At 47.7% G+C, this 18919-nt stretch overlaps 1 protein-coding gene across 2 annotated transcripts in view; it reads left to right on the top strand.

Moving 5' to 3' along the window:
* sema4ba (sema domain, immunoglobulin domain (Ig), transmembrane domain (TM) and short cytoplasmic domain, (semaphorin) 4Ba) overlaps positions 1–18919 on the top strand; it is a 65039-nt gene that overhangs the window by 9063 nt on the left and 37057 nt on the right. Inside the window, exon 1 of one of the 2 annotated variants that reach the window (XM_048256963.1) lies at positions 1119–1466. The exons of the other annotated variant lie outside the window; for it this stretch is intronic. The gene's annotated coding sequence lies outside the window, so the exon portion shown is untranslated. Of the gene's footprint in view, positions 1–1118; positions 1467–18919 lie in introns of those variants that run through there. 2 annotated transcript variants of the gene reach the window in all.

Genomic DNA, 18919 nt, shown 5'->3' with positions numbered 1-18919 from the left:
TAGGAATCTCAAGCTTGCTCACTGTTTCTGCTACACCCAGCTATCCCCTGGCTGGCATTCTAATGCATGACACCTCTAAAACTGCCACCCCGGCTCCCTCCTTTGCTCAGGGTACTAATTTAACTCTTCTATTCCAGGGAAGGACCCTACTCCAGACCATTGGACTCGGTTGTTTATTCAGGTGCTCCTAGATTTTTCTTGACATCTGTTTTTGTTGTGAATGACCTCCCGTGACCTCTGCGTTAACCAGGTGAAGGACCAGGAAGAACGAGGCTCTGCCTTGTGTCTTCAACCCTCTGTCCCTCTTTTGGCTTTCATTCATGAGAAACAGCCTCATTTTCTCCTCAATAACAACTCATTTTGTCCTGGGATAAAAACAAAATCCCCTACTGTGACTTAAAACACAATTCAAAGAAGCAGTATTGTTTTTCGTTTTCCCTCTTAACGCTAACTATATTGTAAGGTGCTTGCCACTCTGCCAGGATCAACACCGCGCACTAATGCTATTCAAATGAAAGGGGAGCCGGGGCTTTGCCCGCTGTGCTGGGGGAGTATGCAGTTTCACGTTTGGACAGTGGTCCTTTCTCAGGGCATGAAACGCTGTCTTCAGTCCTGACTCAGGGACCCTCGGAAGCAAGCTGGCGTAAGATAAACCCTGAGGACTTTCCTAATAGATGTAGTGTTCTTTTTTCTTGGCAGGACTTTTAATTCTTACCTTGGTGTATTGACGGCTGGCCTGTCACCTTAAGGGGTTAGGTCAAACCTATCCCAGGACTTTTTTTAAAAGGGTTGTATTTTATTTTTTTAGATAGTGTCACTAAGTGCAGTGAAACTGTTTTTACTCCTTTGCGGTATATGCATATGAAGATTGAGACTGAAAGCAGGTTGAGAACAATTCAAGGTTTTCTTTCACTCCTTTTGAAAAGTCTGCGTCCAAGTACACCACTCCCATCCTTCTCCTGTTTCTTCTCTCCCTCTCTCGCCTCTCTCTCCCCCCTCTCTCCCTCCCTCCCTCTCTCCTCTCTGACAGAGCATGAGGGAGGGGCCTCGTGATTACGCCAGAGGCAAGTGGCTCCAGCTCTGCGTGTCACACTCACTCACACACTCCCTCTCTCTCTCACACACACACACACACACACTCACTCACTTACTCACTCACTCTCACGCAGGCATGTGAGCGTGCTGATGCAGAGAGACAGACAGAGAGCGAGAGGGGGGACAGCAGACCTTGCGCTGGACTACAGGACCATAGAGCCCTGTTGCGGACACGCTGGATAAAGCCACCACTCAGCCGTGGACTGAAACTTCAAGGGATTTCATTTCAGCTCGCGACCGCTCTCTACGATTCTCGGGGGGGGGGGGGACTCTAAAAAGGAGGGGCTTTTCATTACACACACACACACACCCCCAACCCCAAACTAGTGAAGATTACTCAGACTGAAAAAAGAGGCGCTGGTGAATAGAGAGTAAGTGAATCTTCAAACACCTCTCTCTCTTTCTGTCTTCATTTTTGCTTTCTTTCATTTTGCCTTTCCCTCCTGCTTGCGCTCGTGTTCATTAAGGACGCTAACTGTCTGTGCTGTTAATCATTGATGTGGTTCTCCGCTGGGATCGGGTTACCGGGAGAGACGTGGGGGTTTACTGCCTTGTCACCCTGCTGTTATTACCTGGTGTGTGTTTTTTAAAGGGGGGGGGGTGGTTGCTGCTGCTAAGAGCTGAGAGTGGGGGTTTGTTGTTGCTGTTTGCTCTTTATGTTGAGAGCAGAGTGCGGGTGTCTGTGTGTGTGTGTGTGTGTGTGGGGTGTGGGGGGGCATCGTAGTAGTGGGTGTAAGATGACATGAGGCAGTCCCCTCGTCTGTTTTAGAGCTTATCATTAGGGTGATGGCAGGGCAGGGGAGTCGCACCAGTGCAGTGCAGCCCAGGCTGTTGTTTGTGCCGTGTGTGTGTGTGTGTTTCAGATGATTGTAAGTTAACCACTGTATTGTGACAAAAGTAATAATTTAAGCATGTGAGGATTAAAGGATGGCAAACTGGCTCTGTGTCTGGGGAGTGTGTGTGTGTGTGTGTGTGTGTGTGTGTGTGTGTATGTGTAAGTTTTAAAGAGACGGTTGTCAGAAAAGGTTGTATAGCTGTGGCTGCTATGGTGTGTCCTTGTGTGTGTATTAGTGTAACTGCGTGTGTGCAAGTGTACATGTGTGTGTTGGTTGTGTTGACCTGTCTGTGCACTGCGGCTGTTGTGGCCAGCGTGGCCTCGGAAAGAGAGAGAAAAAAGGAAAGAAAGGAGGAGAGAGGAAAACAAGGGAAAATCACTGTGGGGGTTCACAGGATTTGGCCCTGATTGGACTTTTCCTGACTTCTCATTGTAGTTGTGGCAGTTGCTACATTGTGTGTGTGTTTGTGTGTGTGTGTGTGTGTGTGTGTGTGAGGATTAGAGAAGGATAGATCACGGGAGAGAGCATGTTATTTGATGGCACAGCCGGCAGATGTCACATAGTTGTGTGTGTGTGTGTGTGTATGTGTGTGTGAAGTCAGACTTCAAGACCTCTTGAAGCCAGCAGGTGTGAGTTTGTGAAAGTCAAGCCGCTCCACCGCGCTCTGCCTGCCTGTCAGTCAGGGTGTGATTGATGCCCATCGATGCGTAGCGGCCATCCACGCTCATCAGCACTGGAGCAGAAACTACAGAGTAGCCCTAGTGGACTCAGGCAGGCCTGACTTCACCACCACGCTGACAGCTCTTTCTTCTTGTGTACTCAGCCAACTATAAACAGGATGCAAAAACTAACACTCTGTCCTTAAATGTTACCACTGCTGCTGCCACTGTTGCTGTTGCGGCATCCAGGAAATGCTCAAGGCCGTATTTCGTTAATTATTCTGTTTCAGTGCAATTTTGGAATAACCCCCCCCACACACACACACACACACACACACATACACACACATTCAAGACAATCAGCTTATAACTCAGTCACTCTTCTCTACCGACCACTTACCTCAAGTTTATTTACATGTCATGGGAAAGAACCAGTCAGTGGCTTGCGCTCTGAGATGTAATGAAAACCGGATGGAGCCTAGCGCCAGTATGAGGTTTCTCTCTCCGAGGCCAATTTTATTTTAGCCCAGTGGATTGATTGCCCCTTTGGTGTGCCAGTGGACAGCTGGACAGGGGAGATAACCATCCCTGCCCTTGCCCTGGAGCTTGTAGCCAAATTACCCACAGCGGACATCAACTGCAACCGCATGACAAAGGAGAGGGAGAGAACTCGACCCAGACCGATTTATCTCAACCAAACGTAAACACACCTATTTTCTTTTAGTGTCTTCCATCTGGGGTGGTGCCTGTTTTGTAGTCCTGTGATGGTGATGCTTTAAGAGGGATTTATGTACTAGTGATGGTGTGTGTGTGTGTGTGTGTGTGTGTGTGTGTGTGTGTGTGTGTGTGTGTGTGTGTTTTTGTGTGTTGGGGGGGACGGTGGCTGTCGGGGGGTCAGCTTGTGCCGCCGGCCGTGCCCTCCATGTTTTTCTTTGGTCTGATCCATAAAGACAACAGCTGGCAGGAGTGTTCTGGGCACCGGACCCGCGACAATGAGCCGCTTGTGTGATGCTGTCAGAAAGTGTTTGGCTGGTTGGTAAAAGACGGTGCCTGTTATATCAATAGCTCACATGTGGGGCCACTAGCTTCTCGCTCACGCACACACATACAAATTTGTATTTATACACAAATATGTATTCACATACAACAGTAATGTCATGGAAAATATGGACATTTTATTCAGTTTATTTAGTCTTGCCATTTATTTAATGGAAGAGGAGTTGACAGATTATTCGTATACTTTATGTGTGCGTGTCATTGTACACACACACACAGCAGGTAAAGTGCATTGAGATGTCCAGGGTCAAGAGGTTGCGAAAGGAGGGGACACAAGAGACACACACACACACACACACACACACAAACACAAACACACAGCTTCTGTGCAGTGCAGTCTTCAGTGACCTGGTGCAGTCAGCAACCTGTTAGAGATTATGGGGCAGGGAAAGAAAAAACGGGGAGCAGAGAGAGAGTGAAAGAGAACGAACGAGAGAAAGGGAGCTCTATCTGAGGAACAGAGTGTGTGTACTGTGTAAGCCTCCCCTTGCGTGGCCTCTCTCCCCGCCACATGTTTCCCATCACAGACCCCATATCCCAGGGGTATTTTTGCAGCATTAGGCTGATTCCTCTTCTTTGGTTGACTTACGTCCTCTCTCAACCTGCTTCAATGAACCAAACAGAGATAGAGGTTTGTGTGTGTGTGTGCGTGTGCATCTCTCTCTCTCTCTCTGTGTGTGTTTGTGTGTGTGTCTCTCTCTCTCTCTCTCTCTCTCTCTCTCTCTCTCTCTCTCTGTCTCTCTCTCTCTCTGTGTGTGTGTGTGTGTGTGTGTGTGTAAAAGACATATGTTTGAATTTAGGTCATGCTATTGGATCTGGTCATAAAAAAAAACGCTGAATGTAAATTGTAAATAAATGTGTGCCGTACTTCCTCACGCCTTCCTCCAGGCAAAGGTTTTAGTCAGGATGGCCCATGCACCCACAGCACATACCTTGGCTGAGAGGAAGATGATTCACGGCTCTACCTATCTGAGTATGCTGTGCACCAGCACTCATGAGAAGAACTACTTCAGAGCAGGGGAGGCGTGCTTGGTTCATCACAGGCCTGTTTAATTGGCTCGTAACGCTGTGAATGGGTGCTCACTGTGAAATCGTCCCGTTGCCTGTGATGCGACTGGCACTAAACCAGGCCCAAATGAGCACTGCTAAGTGCTAACAGGGTAGGAGACAGGGGACACGCTGAGCCGTGCAACAGCCTCGCTGGCGTTAACCTTTGACTCAGATAGCAGATGAGTCTGGAGATTGACACGCATCAGACTCAGACCAGATCCAGGCTAGATATAGATCAGATCTAGGTCAGATATGGACCAGGTCCAGGTTAGATAAGGACCAGGTCCAGGCTAGATATGGTACAGGTCCAAGCTAGATATAGACCAGATCCAGGATCGATATAAAATCTAGACTAGATATAGACTACATCCAGGCCAGACTTGAGCCAAATCCATTCTATAGCCAGCAGCTGCTTTTCAGTGACTGCTTTGTTTTGCCTTTTCATTTGTTTTTCAGGCCTACTCTAGGGCTTTTCAGTCGCTGCTCTGTTGCTGTTGAGTCAGCGGTGGGAACCCTTGGCAAACACGCATGACTCTCCAAGTCAGCAGAGTCTTTTCTGTGTTTTCGCCCGCCTCTCTTAGTGTGTCCCTGCACACAGTGGCATGATGTGGGAACTGACCGGGCAGCTGGACGCTGGCCAGGACTCTTGTGTTTGCCCAGTCGTCCCAGAGACCCTCGGAGCTGCCTTTCTAACCCCTATGAGAGTGGAGGGGAGGGTGGCGGTGGTGATGGGGGAGGAGAACTGCAGGGACCAAAAATGGCCACAGGGTTCACACACACACTCCGCTGGGAATTCTAATTACACATGAAGAAGGTCTCCAGGGTTGGATGTTACGGGATGAAATGGTGGCCAGAGGTTTTCGCTGTGCGTCAGCGTTTCTCATCTGGCCGTGTGGGAAACAGACAGGGTTAGGCCCCTTTCTCTCTCTCTCTTTTTCTCTCTCTCTCTCTCTCTCTCTCTCTCACCATCACCCTGCAGCCTCAGTGAGTGTCGTCCATCACTGCACAGTTCACACCTGTTCCCTCTTGCGTGTCCGTGTTACATGCATTATAGAGGTCTATTTTAGACAGGCGTGGGGTTACAGGGAATGTGTGGAGGTCTGGGTCTCACACCAGTGTAGCTGTTTGGGGTGGGGGAGAATGTGTGAGTTGGTATGAGTTTGCATGAACACAGGAGTGTGTGTGTGTGTGTGTGTTATTGCGTGTGTGTGTGTGTGTGTGTGTGTGTGTGCGCATATGCGTATGTATGTGTTTTATGCATGCACTGCACACACATGATTTATGGTATCTTGAGTGTGACATACCATAACTTTGCGTAGCTCTAGTTTTATGAGGTATGTCAATAGGTGTGATATTGTGTATGTGTAAGTTTGTATCGTGTACCTTCAGCATGTGTATGTTCACGGTGTACTGTATCGTTTATACATGTATGTATATGTATGTCTATGAATGGAAATGCTGGGGTGTTTTTTTTTTTTTGCCTGCATACTACCTCCTATGAGCGTTAGCACTTGCCTTTAGCGGTCTGGCTTCCTTCCCCTCCCCAGAGACCCCGGCTGGTTTGATATCTCTTGATTGGGGTTATGCCCTCTGTTCCACTCCCGGCTCTTCTGGACCCTCAAGACTGTTCCTCATTTGACTGATCCCTCACTGCTGGACACCCAGCTGTCTCCCAACACACCCCAGAACATCATCTTTCATCTTTTGTCCGTCTTTCACAACTTGGCTTTGTTCAGATATGATCTTTCATGATTGAGGACCACCTGAATTTTTTTTTTTTTTTTTTTTTTACTGCAGTAATACAAGCGTGATTTAAAGCGTCTGGTAACCTTGAGGCAGTAGGTGAGGAGAGAGAGGAGTGGAGGGGAGGGAGAGGAGAGTGATGGTCATGTGTCTCTCTGCCAGGCCTGCCTGCAGATAGCGTTGAGGAGGCGTGTGCTCTGAGCACAGAGCAGGGGAGGAAGAGATGCCATGGATGCTTCTGAATTGTTTTTTGCATAGCTGGAATCCTGAAGCAGGGGGGGGAGTGTGTTCTCTCTCAGTGTTCTCCCTCCCTCCCTCTCTCTCTCTCGGGCTACTCCCATCTCTCTCTCTTTCTCTTCATCTCATATCTCTCTCTCTCTCCTCTCTCTCCATTCCTCTCGTTTGACTGCTTTGGCCAGAGGCTGGTGTAGAGGAACCTGTAATCTTTGCTTTCTGTCTCTCTTTCCTTTTTCCCCTACCAGGCGAGCCTGATGCATACCAGAGCTGTACCATTTTTATAGGCTCAGTCCAGTCAAGTCCCTGCCAGCTCTGCCTTTCTTGGTAATGCAGACAGGCCCTTAGTGGCGACTTAGCCTGCGACTTCCACTGACCCACATAGCAGTGCCCTGACTAGAAAACTATGCCCCCTCCCTTCCCTCCCCTCCCTTATAAACTAACACAGAAGTGTTTTACAGCGGACCTGTGTGTCTTTTTTAACAGCCAGTTGTGATATACAGTCCTGCCTGCCCTCTGACATACAGTTGCCCTGGCTGGTGTGTACACATTTAGCAGGGGGTGAGTGGTGGCCACGAAGTCACCGAGACAATGGCTCTGGAAGCTGTACCGGGCTGAAAGCCTCATGTGTGCTAAGCGAGGGGACATCTTGGTAGGATCATAAGACTTTTGTGGAAGAGCCTCGGCTGGTGCAACCCTGAATAATTAATGCAAGAATTGATTCAGAGATATGGCAGCATTTAGAAGTCACAGAGAGAGAAGAATGAAAGATCTTAGCGTGTATGCCTCCTCTTTTTTATTCTATTTTATACTTCTCTCTGACTCTCTCTCTCTCTCTCTCTCTCTCTCTCACCATCACCCTGCAGCCTCAGTGAGTGTGGCCCATCACTGCACAGTTCACACCTGTTCCCTCTTGCGTGTCCGTGTTACATGCATTATAGAGGTCTATTTTAGACAGACGTGGGGTCGGGAATGTGGAGGTCTATGAGTCTCACACCAGTGTAGCTGTTTGGGGTGGGGGTGAGTGTGTGAAGGTTGAGTATGAGTTTGCATGAACACAGGAGTGTGTGTGTGTGTGTGTGTGTGTGTGTGTGTGTGTGTGTGTGTGTGTGTGCGTGCATGCATGTGCGCATGAGTATGTGTTTTTATGCATGCACTGCACACACATGATTTGTAGTATGCGAGTGTGACATACCATAACTGTGCGTAGCTCTAGTTTTATGAGGTATGTCAATAGGTGTGTGTGTGTATGTGTAAGTTTGTATCGTGTACCTTCAGCATGTGTATGTTACGAGTGTACTGTATGCGTTTATGCATGTATGTATATGTATGTCTATGAATGGGCGTATGCTGGGGTGTTTTTCTTTTTTTGGGGGGGCGTGCATATGTGTACCTCCTATGCTGACGTTAGCACTTGCCTGATTAACGGTCTGGCTTGCACACTTCCCCTCCCCCCAGAGACCCCAGCGATTTGATATCTCTGAGTATTCGAGGTTATGCCCTCTGTTCCACTCCCAGCTCTTCTGACCCTCCAAGACATTCCTCTGACTGATCCCTCACTACTGGACACCCGCTGTCTCTCCCAACACACCCCAGAACATCATCTTTCATCTTTGTCACGTCTTTCACAACAGCTTTGTTGCGATATGATCTTTCATGAGTGAGACCACCTGAATTTTTTTTTTTTTTTTTTTTTTTTTTACTGCAGTAATACAGCGTGATTTAAAGCGTCTGTAACCTTGAGGCAGTAGGTGAGGAGAGGAGTGGAGGAGAGGAGAGGAGAGTGATGGTCATGTGTCTCTCTGCCAGGCCTGCCTGCAGATAGCGTTGGGGAGACGTGTGCTCTGAGCACAGAGCAGGGGGAGGAGAGATGCCATGGATGCTTCTGAATTGTTTTATGCATAGCTGGAATCCACAAACAGGGGGAGTGTGTTCTCTCTCAGTGTTCCTCCCTCCCTCCCTCTCTCTCTCTCTCGGGCTACTCCCATCTCTCTCTCTTTCTCTTCATCTCTATCTCTCTCTCTCTCTCCTCTCTCTCCATTCCTCTCGTTTGACTGCTTTGGCAGAGGCTGGTGTAGAGAGAACCTGTGCTGCTTTCTGTCTCTCTTTCCTTTTTCCCCTACCAGGCGAGCCTGATGCATACCAGAGCTGTACCATTTTATAAGGCTCAGTCCAGTCAAGTCCCTGCCAGCTCTGCCTTTCTTATGGTAATGCAGACAGGCCCTTAGTGGCGGCTTAGCACACGACTTCCACTGACCCACATAGCAGTGCCCTGACTAGAAAACTATGCCCCCCCTCCCTTCCCTCCCCTCCCCCTTATAAACTAACACAGAAGTGTTTTACAGCGGCCTGTGTCTTTTAACAGCCGTTGTGATATACAGTCCTGCCTGCCTACGGCATACAGTTGCCTGGCTGGTGTGTACACATTTAGCAGGGTGAGTGGTGGCACGAAGTCACCCGGAACAATGGCTCTGAAGCTGGCACGGGCTGAAAGCCTCATGTGCTAAAAGCGGGGGCATGCGGCGGATCGCAAGACTTTTGTGGAGAGAGCCTCGCTGGTGCAACCTGAATAATTAATGCAAGTGATTCAGAGATATGACGCATTTAGAAGTCACAGAGAGAGAGAGAGAATGAAAGATCTTGCGTATGCCTCCTCTTTTTTATTCTATTTTATACTTCTCTCTGACTCTCTCTCTCTCTCTCTCTCTCTCTCTCTCCAACTCTATTTTTTTTCTCTATCTGAAGAGAAGTATCGAGAGAGAGAGAAAGAAAGAAAGTGAAGCTGACATGTCAGCCCCTGCATGTTGGCTGGTGTTTTGTATGAGCGGGCAGGAGCTGCAGATGACTGGCTGGCCTCTCGTCCGTCTGGCAGCTCTCCACTGCGGTGCGGGCCCAGCCTCACAGACCCTCACTGATAGCAGCCCTCGGCCCCAGCTGGCCCATTAGACATCTGCCCAGACAAGGCGGCTTTTTTGCATTCAGGGCACACGCTGTTGCTGTGGCTGCGGCCACTGTGGACACCACTGGTGTTGCTGTTGTTCTATTCACAGGGTTTTTTTTTCACGACTTGCGATGTTTTGTGTGCATTCACAGCGAGTGTTTGACCTGTGGCTGGGGAATTCTCTGCAGACTGAGCGCCGGGAAGGACCCCGGGGTCACGCTGATTGAGGCTTGCGCGACAGCGAGGCCAATTTTTGACTGGTTTCAATCAAACACAATTACCCTCTCGCAATTAACTGACAATTAGGGGCAAAATGGGACCCTCCTAATTGCTTTTGCTTCACATAGCATGCACTGTAAATTCATGGCATTTCCACAGTCTTTTCAAACATGAAAATGATCCCTGCCATTGTTCCTGCCACAACACTCAGACAAAAATGCCTCCGGTGCTTTAAAGAGCAATAGTTGATAAGCTACTATTCAAATGCTCGAGATCAAAGAAGCTTCTGCAGAGTCGTATTTCAGAGTGTGTCTGAGATGTTTCTTTTGTGTGCTTGTAAGCACAGATATTTTGCTATCTTTTATTCTCTAAGGTAGAGGATGTGCTGTATGCTGTGGCCTTGTTTTAGTGTACTGTATAAGACAAAATAAACCTCCTGTCACCCGTTTTGTGACCTTACGCAGAAATAAGCTAAGGGGATTAGCCTATAAATGACTGATAAGAAACCAGGTCATTATGGCTATAGCCAGCATTATCTCAACTGCATATCGGATATTTACGCTAGGAATATAAAAAATAGTGATCAGGGTTACTATGATAAATGCATTTAAGCCTTCAGGCATCAACCACTCATTGTCCCGGAGGATCACTTTCCGATCGTCTTGTGGGTTTGGCATGATGTTGCCTAATGGGCTGCGTCCTTGCCTTTCTCTCCCTGGTCGTGCAGGCACAGGTTGCAAAAGTGGGTGAAAGAAGAGCTTAGTGAAAAAAAGTGCTGGCGATGTGGGCTTCTGCGCTCACGCTCCCACACCTCACTTCACTCCCATCGTTCCATGACATCAGATCTCTGCCCTCATGAAGCAACATCCCATTGGCCCGGGGCGCAGTTGGGACCTATCTGGCGCGGACGGTTGGATCTCGACGTGAAGATAACCCGCAGCACTGCCAAGCTGATGATATCTCAGGGATCTTTAGGACTTCAAGGGTTCTTTTGAGCTCCTTATCTGCCCCAGGCTAGTAAACAACATGTCAGGCTGGCCAGGTGTTAAGAGCTCAGTGTGTCTGTGCTGCTGGCCACTAGCACATTTATAATATTTCAAAAGAAGTTTCATCAATGAACTCAGTGGCGAGTGTATATTCCCTTTTTTTGGATGTACTGAGCTTCTGTCAACAGTATATTTCACACACCAGGAATACTGCTGTGCAGTTAGGCTGTGTGTGTGTGTGTGTGTGTGTGTGTGTGTGTGTGTGTGTGACAGAGTTTAACCGGAGGCTGGCCTACATACACCTGCAGCCAAGAAGCTGGCATTGAATGGCATTCAGAGCTGGCATTCAATACTGCACAAATCCCCCTATGAAGCCTGGTTAAATAGAGCAGTCAGTCAGTCAGTCATTAAGTTAAGCCACCTTAAAGGATCAATCTGAGCGCTTCCTCTGCAGAGTGGTATTCACAAGACTGCAGGAAAGAAGTAGAAAACCAGGAACAGTAGAGCACCAGGATCATGGCATGTAGTATCTCGGTAAGATATTCTGATTAGCACACTCCATTTCTGCCTGAAAAGAAAATTCCATAGTGCAAGAGAAACTCTACAACTCTGTGTGTGCCATGGTCTTTATGGTGCCCTTCTCTTGTTTGGTGAAAAAAGAACTGGTCAAGTTGAGTTAAACAACTAGACCGTTTTTGATTAATGGTGTCCATCTTGGCTTGATGGATGATTGACCAGACGGGCCAATGGGGTCAACGCTTGTTGTCTGAACTGACGGGCACCGCTGGGAGGAATTCACCCAAAATATCTGAGACGCAAAGGATTTATCAAGGATCATAGGCATGGCTGAGATGCCGCTGTCTTGACGACTCCAGTGACCGTGGGCCCAGGAATGACCAGCATTCTTTTTAGTCCCCTCATGGGAGGTCACCCAGCAAAGAGCCTCTGTGTGTGTGTGTAACTGTGTGTGAGTGAGTGTGTGTTAGGGGCGGTGTCAGAGAGTATGGGTGTTAGTGTTCCCAGTCTGGTGTGATAATTACCACACACATCTCAGAATATGTCATTTGTGTGTGTGTGTGTGTGTGTGTGTGTGTGTGTGTGTGTGTGTGTGTGTCTGTGTGTGTGTGTGTGGAGAGAACAGGAGAGGAAAGGAGAAAGATAGATAGATAGAGAGAGAGAGTGTGTGTGTGTTTGCATGTTTGTCTCGGACATGCATTAGAGAAGCATATAAATCAGCAAATACTGTGAGATGGTCAATACATTTAAAATAAGCAATGCCCCCCCTTTTGCATAGTCAGTTGGAACTGTTTTTTGGAAGTTTTTTTGTGAAAAAAAAATCTGAGATTCAATCTGTGCACTGTAATGGGTATTTTGAATTGTACCCGAAACAGCTTAGAGAGCATTTCTTTGCATCTGCTGCTAAAAGAGAGGGTTCTTATCATTCACTGCTCAGACTGACTTACTGCTGTGGCAGAGAAGTCGCTCCAACTGTAACGCCCCGTTTTCTAAAGCTCAGCTTCTCCAGATTACTCTGAATTTACATGACATTGCATACAGCTGGCATCCAGGAAACAGCTGGGATGTTTGTGTCTCTTGATTTTTGACTTTGACTCACAAAAGTTACGATCGGACTAGAAATTGCATGTCACTGATTATGTTTTCTGTGTGGACTTGTGGTCCACAGTGCACTCAGATTACTTCTGAGTAAACAGCTTGAAGCGCCAGCCATTATTGATCACACTTTATTGATTTGAGGAGAAATTTCCAGCAGTGGTTGAAACAACCACAACCCTCACCCCCCCACCCCCACTGAAACCTAATTCAGGGAGGATTGTTTGTTCATTCGACACAGAGGTCAAATTTAGCCTTTGAGACCAAGCATGTGAGTGATAAGATGGGCCAATGTCGGCTAGAACATGCCGCAAGCGCCTGATTGTCTCGCCTCCACCCTCACCAAAAGCAACCTTTCTGCACACATGGCTTGCAGTCTTGCTTCATAGCTGATTTGTAGCTCATCTGGAGCAAGGATTCTTGAACAGATGTGAAAATGGATGCACAGATAGCCTGGTCCTCCCCAAACAGCATCCAGACCCTCTGCATTATTAGCTATTGCCCGGGAAGTAGTATTTCATTTAGATTATTCCCCAGATCAGTGACATCATAAGCTACCCACACCATCTCAATGCAATGTTTATTGATTTGTTTGCATATGTTTAGCTTGTGTGTGTTTCTATATAGCATGCAGCCTGAGGCGGATTTACTGGAGACAGCAGAGAGCAGCATAGGCAGACATGCTTTTTTTTTTTTTTTCTTCTTCTTCTGGGGTGAGCTGAGCACAGCGAGTTGATGGACAGAGCTGTGGAATGGGGCTGCGGGACTGTGGGATGCGCTCGATGATAGACATTAGCGGGCACAGAGGCGTGGACCTGCGGCAGTGACGGATGCGGCCTGGAGGTGATGAGCTCTCCCTGGCTCCTCACGCCAGCCGGTCTGCATGCCCGCCCGGCCGGCCGGCTGGCCGGCCTCTCTCTGCAGAAGCATGAAACCGGAGCGAGGAAAAGCAGAGCGGAGAAGCAGGGTCGCTATAGCGCTGTAAGCGCCTGCCATCGAGAGACAGACATCCATCAGTGAGGAGGCCAAGAGGGGAGAAGAGGAGGAGGAGATGTCCCTCAGCGGCCCCCGGAGTGAAGGAAGGGATATTGATGGTCCTGAGGAGGGGAACAGGCGTGTCACTGGCCCTGTCACAGGGCAGCGCTCTATAGGCTTTGGTCCAGTGATGAATGGCTCTTGCAGGCCTGCCCGCACACTAAGTGGCTACCTTGGCCGCTGTGTCCGTCCTCAGGAATGCAGAGCCTGTCCCTCCTCCCTCTGTGGACTTCAACGCCAAACAGTCACTCGTCTTTGTTTATGGCCATCGGAGAATGCACACCGTGTCTAATTAAGTTGAGACCGAGTGGGAGAGGGAGAGAGAAAGGGAGATGCATTCCGACTAGGTAAAGAGTCATGACTTGAAACGAGAGCTATTGTTTGTGTGATGCGTGAGCACTGGTGGTGTGACCAAGGGACTGAAATCTCAGTACGTCAATACTGATTATGTGCAGAAGCTGGGTGAAAGGAGGCGTCAGCCATTCTTAAGACACAGATGAAGAATTCAATACAGGGAGTGGACCCAAGTCGATATGTTGAAAAAACAAGTCTAACTTTTTTCCATGTGCTGCCAATGACTCCACACGCCTTTCTTGTGGAAAATCTGACCTAACAATGTATAGATATTAGGCACGTTGACCTGACCTTTTTTTGGAAGCCAAACTCTGTCATTTTCCCTCTCAACAAAGAGTCCATCCATTACCACACTGTCAGCAACTTTGGCATAACAGGAACCAGGAGTGAACTCCGATTCCCAGACCATACTTGCCTTATCAGCACTTAGGGTATCAGGGCCAAATATTGCCCTAACAGTAAATACATAAAGCAAGATGGCAAGATAATCCTAACAATTGGAAACATTTAGCACAGGAGTGAACGAGCGAGCGGGTGGAGAAACAGTCCATGACCTAGTTTTTCAGCCGTGGCTACTTTTCCAGCGCTTCACCTGTGTGCTATGCAATAATGTCCCGATCGCTCGCCGACGGAGCTGAGACTAATTTCTTCAGCAGGCTTCAAGAGGGGGGGGGGGCAGAGGAAATCTGTGGAATTTGCACAGAAGCACATTTCAGTGTCTGCTTTGAAAAGCTCGCAGACGCCTTCAAAGAGATCGCTGAGCTCCGAGCAGCTGAGTTTATTTATTTTATTTTTAAATGTGGAGGATTGGGAGCGATGATTATCCATTATTATTGAAAAAAAAAAATCCTCGGAGCACTGACTTCAGTTTTCACTGGAAGGCCAACTGTTCCAGAGAAGCCAGAGAAGCACTGCTGGGAAACTCAACAGAGCTGTTTAGATGACACTGTGGCACTCTGTGTATCTTACAGACAAACAGTAACAATCTGTTCTTACCTACGGAACAAGAACAGTCAAACAGTCACAGTTGAAATATAACACAGTTTGGAAGGCTGGATGGTTTTGAACCTCGGGCTTGATTAAGTCAGCCGTACTCACACTGATAGCTCCCAGCCTCAGATAAAGATTGGTGCTGGAACAGATCTATCTCAGATCTGGCACCAATTTGAGCCAGATCTGATCCCAACTAGTTCCAGTGTGTTTTGCTGACGTTTTATTTCAAGCAGTGGTTGTGTCTATAACCACACACAGATTTCCTTTAAAGGACAAATCCAGTTGAAGAATAACCAAGGGTCTATTTTTAGATGATGGTGAGTGTAAACCTTTGTTAAAAACAATGCTAACATGTGCAGGTTTTAGTGAGACCGGAATATGCTTTTACAACTAAAAAGCATATAGCATAGCCTTTGTGGGCAGCTTCACTACCTCAACATTTATAATGTTATAATCCAAAAATAGACTCTAGGTTGTTCTTAGACCGGAGTTGTGCTTTCTAATGATGAAGATAGATTCCCCGACTGCCATGATGAAAGTTTGTGTCTTCTCCAGTAGTTCATGTGATGAGCACACAGTGGAGAGAGGAAGCTGGTGGGGCGTAGTGATCCCGCAGTCTGAGCGTCCGACTCCTGTGCTGAGTGCCCCAGCTCATTAACACACATGAGCCCTCATTCACCATCGCACCGGCACGGAAGCAGAGGAAGAGGGGGGAAAGCGCTGCACCAAGGGCAAGTCAGGATTAGAGTGTGAAGGGCTGGCCCTACGTCCTTCCCCTCCAATCAACCCCCTCCCCACACCACCACCACCACAGTCCCACTGTGCACTTATCTCGAGTCCCAGAGCTGCGTTTAAAGAGCGTCTCACATGGTAATTGCTCCAACAGTTTCTGGAGCAGCTCGGAGTGCTTTGCGTGGCAGGGAGTGCTTTATACCCCCTCCTCTCGCTCTGCTTCTCCTAGAGGAAAGCCTTGACTACAGAAACAGCTGCCGATGACAGACAGAGCTTTAACAGAGATAAGGGTCGAAGTCCGATGTGGCCTGTTGTTTTATCAACATGTTTGATTTGTTGGTGCAAGAACACTGGCTGACCAATATGATTTACTAGTAACCCTGAGGTTTTGTGGCTTGCTCATATTTTTGGGTACATCCAGTGCGATGGGTACCATGAGCATACAGTAGTCACACCATTAATCAAGAGTGTTAAATAAGAGAAGGCTAGCTGTTTGTTATTCCTTCCTATAACTGGTTGGATTAGGTGGATACCAGAGCCAGAATATGATACTTACTGTTTACAAAGTCAATTTTCCTGTGTGGAAAGTGTAAGCACACCGAATCTCCACTCACTGAGATAAATATAGTTCAGCTGAGATTTAAATGAGATGACCACTTAATAAGGAGCATAAAATGCATTCCTCTCTTTGAGTTTGGTTGTGCAAACAGATTGCATTTGCAATGCAGTAAACAGCGTAATTGTATTCTATTCACACTGTATATCAAAGCAAATGTCAGCATGCATTATTTACTTGGGCAATAACTTGCGTAGGGTCTTTTATGTCAGCTGCCTCTTGGAGATGGTGGTGGTGAGCAAATCATACAATATTTAGAAAACAAACATAGTGTTCCTTGAATTACAATAGAGGAATTTTACAGGGAGGGAATGCGGAGGTCTCAGGGAAGCAGTGGGAGATGTAGCAGGCATATTAATGGGCTACTGTAAATGTGTTTGCAGCATCATAAGCACTGTTGTGTTACGCACTGTCTTGAATGCCAAACTCTCCAGAGAGTCCTGACATTTGCTGATTGCCCCCCCCAAAATAAATTAATAGATAAATAAATGGGGAGGAATTGGGGGGGGGGGGGGTGAGGTAGTGACGCTGCCCGCCCTCCAACCTAGTGTTCAGTGGTGGCTGCATATTTTCATCCATAGTGCTCTGTTCTCAACATGATTATTGGAGATCGAACCATGAGCAAAGCTATTGTGACACACTTGATATTAAATATCAATAGGCTCCAGATGCTAGATGACTAGCTTAAGGGTGCAAATTGACACTACACTGTTTATGCCACTGGTTGTGACATAGACAGACAGAGGGAGAGAATAATGAAAAAAAAGAGTCTCTGTTTAGGCTTTTGTGTATTAAAAATTCAACAGGCTTTCCCTGGTGACTCCGTGGAAGAGGTCATGGGTGCTAACCGAATCGAGCCACCCCGCGCCCCCACTCTCTCTGCTACCTCGTTCTTTTGCTCACAGCTCTTTTACTCAGCATATCTACATTGGCTGTGTTATTAAGTTTTATTCATGACAACACACGAAGGGGTTTTAATCCAAGTTAAGACCTTGGCTGATGTGTTTTGACAGGGCAGACTTTGCCAGGAAAAAAGGCTGGGGGAAGCTACCAAGGGGAGAGAAAGCAGCGTTGCCAGTTCTCCTTTTCCTCTGCCCCCCTTCCTCTCTCTCTCTCCTTCTCTCTCTCTCTCTCTCTCTCTCTCTCTCCTTCTCTCTCTCTCTCTCTCTCTCTCTCTCTCTCTCTCTCTCTCTCTCTCTCTCTCTCTCTCTCTCTCTCTCTCTGTCTTTGCGCACCAGGCCATAACACACCAGCCTGAGAGGGTCCAAAGAAACAGTGCCACCAGAGCTCTGTAGCTCGGCCTTGCATGATTGATCATGCCTTCATGTTGTTTTCGCACCTCTGCTTGACCGTGCCCATTTACCGTAACCAAATAGATAATGTCTGCAACTTCCTCTCACACCCTTCCTTTTATGGTTCCATCAAATGTGATGAATGCATTTCGAAACTGTGCAAACTCTGAAAGAAAGTACAGAGATTGATGGGGAAACCCCAGAGTATTTGCTCCGATAACACATCCCAGCTTTGTTTCTATCCTTGTAGTAGCTGCCTTTCGATCAGAAGTGGAGAAACTAGATGAATAAGAGCTACTCCGGTAGATAAGTAACTCTTTATCACATGCCTCTGCCCTTCTGCTCACTGACTCACCGTGCCACTGACGAGTCACTGACACCCCTCTCCACCCCGGCAACCCCACCCCCCACCTCAAACCCTTCCTCAAGTGGATCGAGGTCCTCGCTAACCTTTCCGTCTGCGGAACAAATCTGTTATTGCTCTCAGCCACGTTGAAGAGCTGCTCTCCTCTTCACCCTCCTCTCCCTCTGCTGATGGCGATAGCACGGCACAGATGCTCCGACTGGTCCGCCACTCCGCTACATTTCATCGGCTGTCTCCACATCTGTGATGGAAATTCGCTCGGAGTGCAGGGGTGGGGGTGGGTGGAGGGGGGGGGGACTCTGGGTTGAACTGGCGAAGGGGGGTTATAAGAAGACGGATATTGTGGGGATATTGCCAATATTTGCACTTCTGACAGCAGTTCTGGTTTTAGGTAATTGGGATTAAAAAAGGAGGAGGTGATGAAACATCTCCGTCCAGTTTCATGGCCATATATTACATTAATCTATCATGACTCTCTCCGACACGCTTTTGTGAGCTCCGCTGGAACGGCTCTTTTTTTCCCCTCTCTCTCTCTCTCTCTCTCTCTCTCTCTCTCTGCTCCTTTCTTTTGAATTCCTCCTTGTGACTGGAGGTGCCAGCGACTGAAACCAAATGTACCCACACGTGAAACAGATAAGAGGGGAAATTTGAAGATCCATTTTTATATAGCCACAACTACTGGGTTCAAAATGCCTTCCATCTTGAGCCAGCATTTTAATAACATTTTAATTAGGCAATTAAACGTCTTTGAAAATAGCATATGGTTATAATTACACCAAGGCAGATCACCCAGGAAGGAATCGTCCATTAATTACTCAAAGCTGGGCCCGGGGATGAGGAGAGACTTGGAATGGCAGCGGTGAGGATCGAGGGAGCTTTGTCCTCCCCATGTCGGTCACCTTTTCATAGTTTCCATTCAAATCTGGGACGCCAGGCCCAGACCATATGAACAGGGCTGTATCGGTTAGAGAAGGAGGAATGAATGTTGTGAAATACGTGACTGTGTCACTACTCATGACTGCTGGTTTGAAAGAGACGGAACAATCTGAGTTCTTGTTGAAACTGGAGTGGACTAGGTGCTTATCATACCTTGTTGTCAAACC

This window comes from Alosa alosa, chromosome 11 (genome assembly GCF_017589495.1).
Source record: "Alosa alosa isolate M-15738 ecotype Scorff River chromosome 11, AALO_Geno_1.1, whole genome shotgun sequence".
Lineage (NCBI taxonomy): Eukaryota > Metazoa > Chordata > Actinopteri > Clupeiformes > Clupeidae > Alosa > Alosa alosa.
This window is presented reverse-complemented; position numbering and strand designations above follow the sequence as displayed.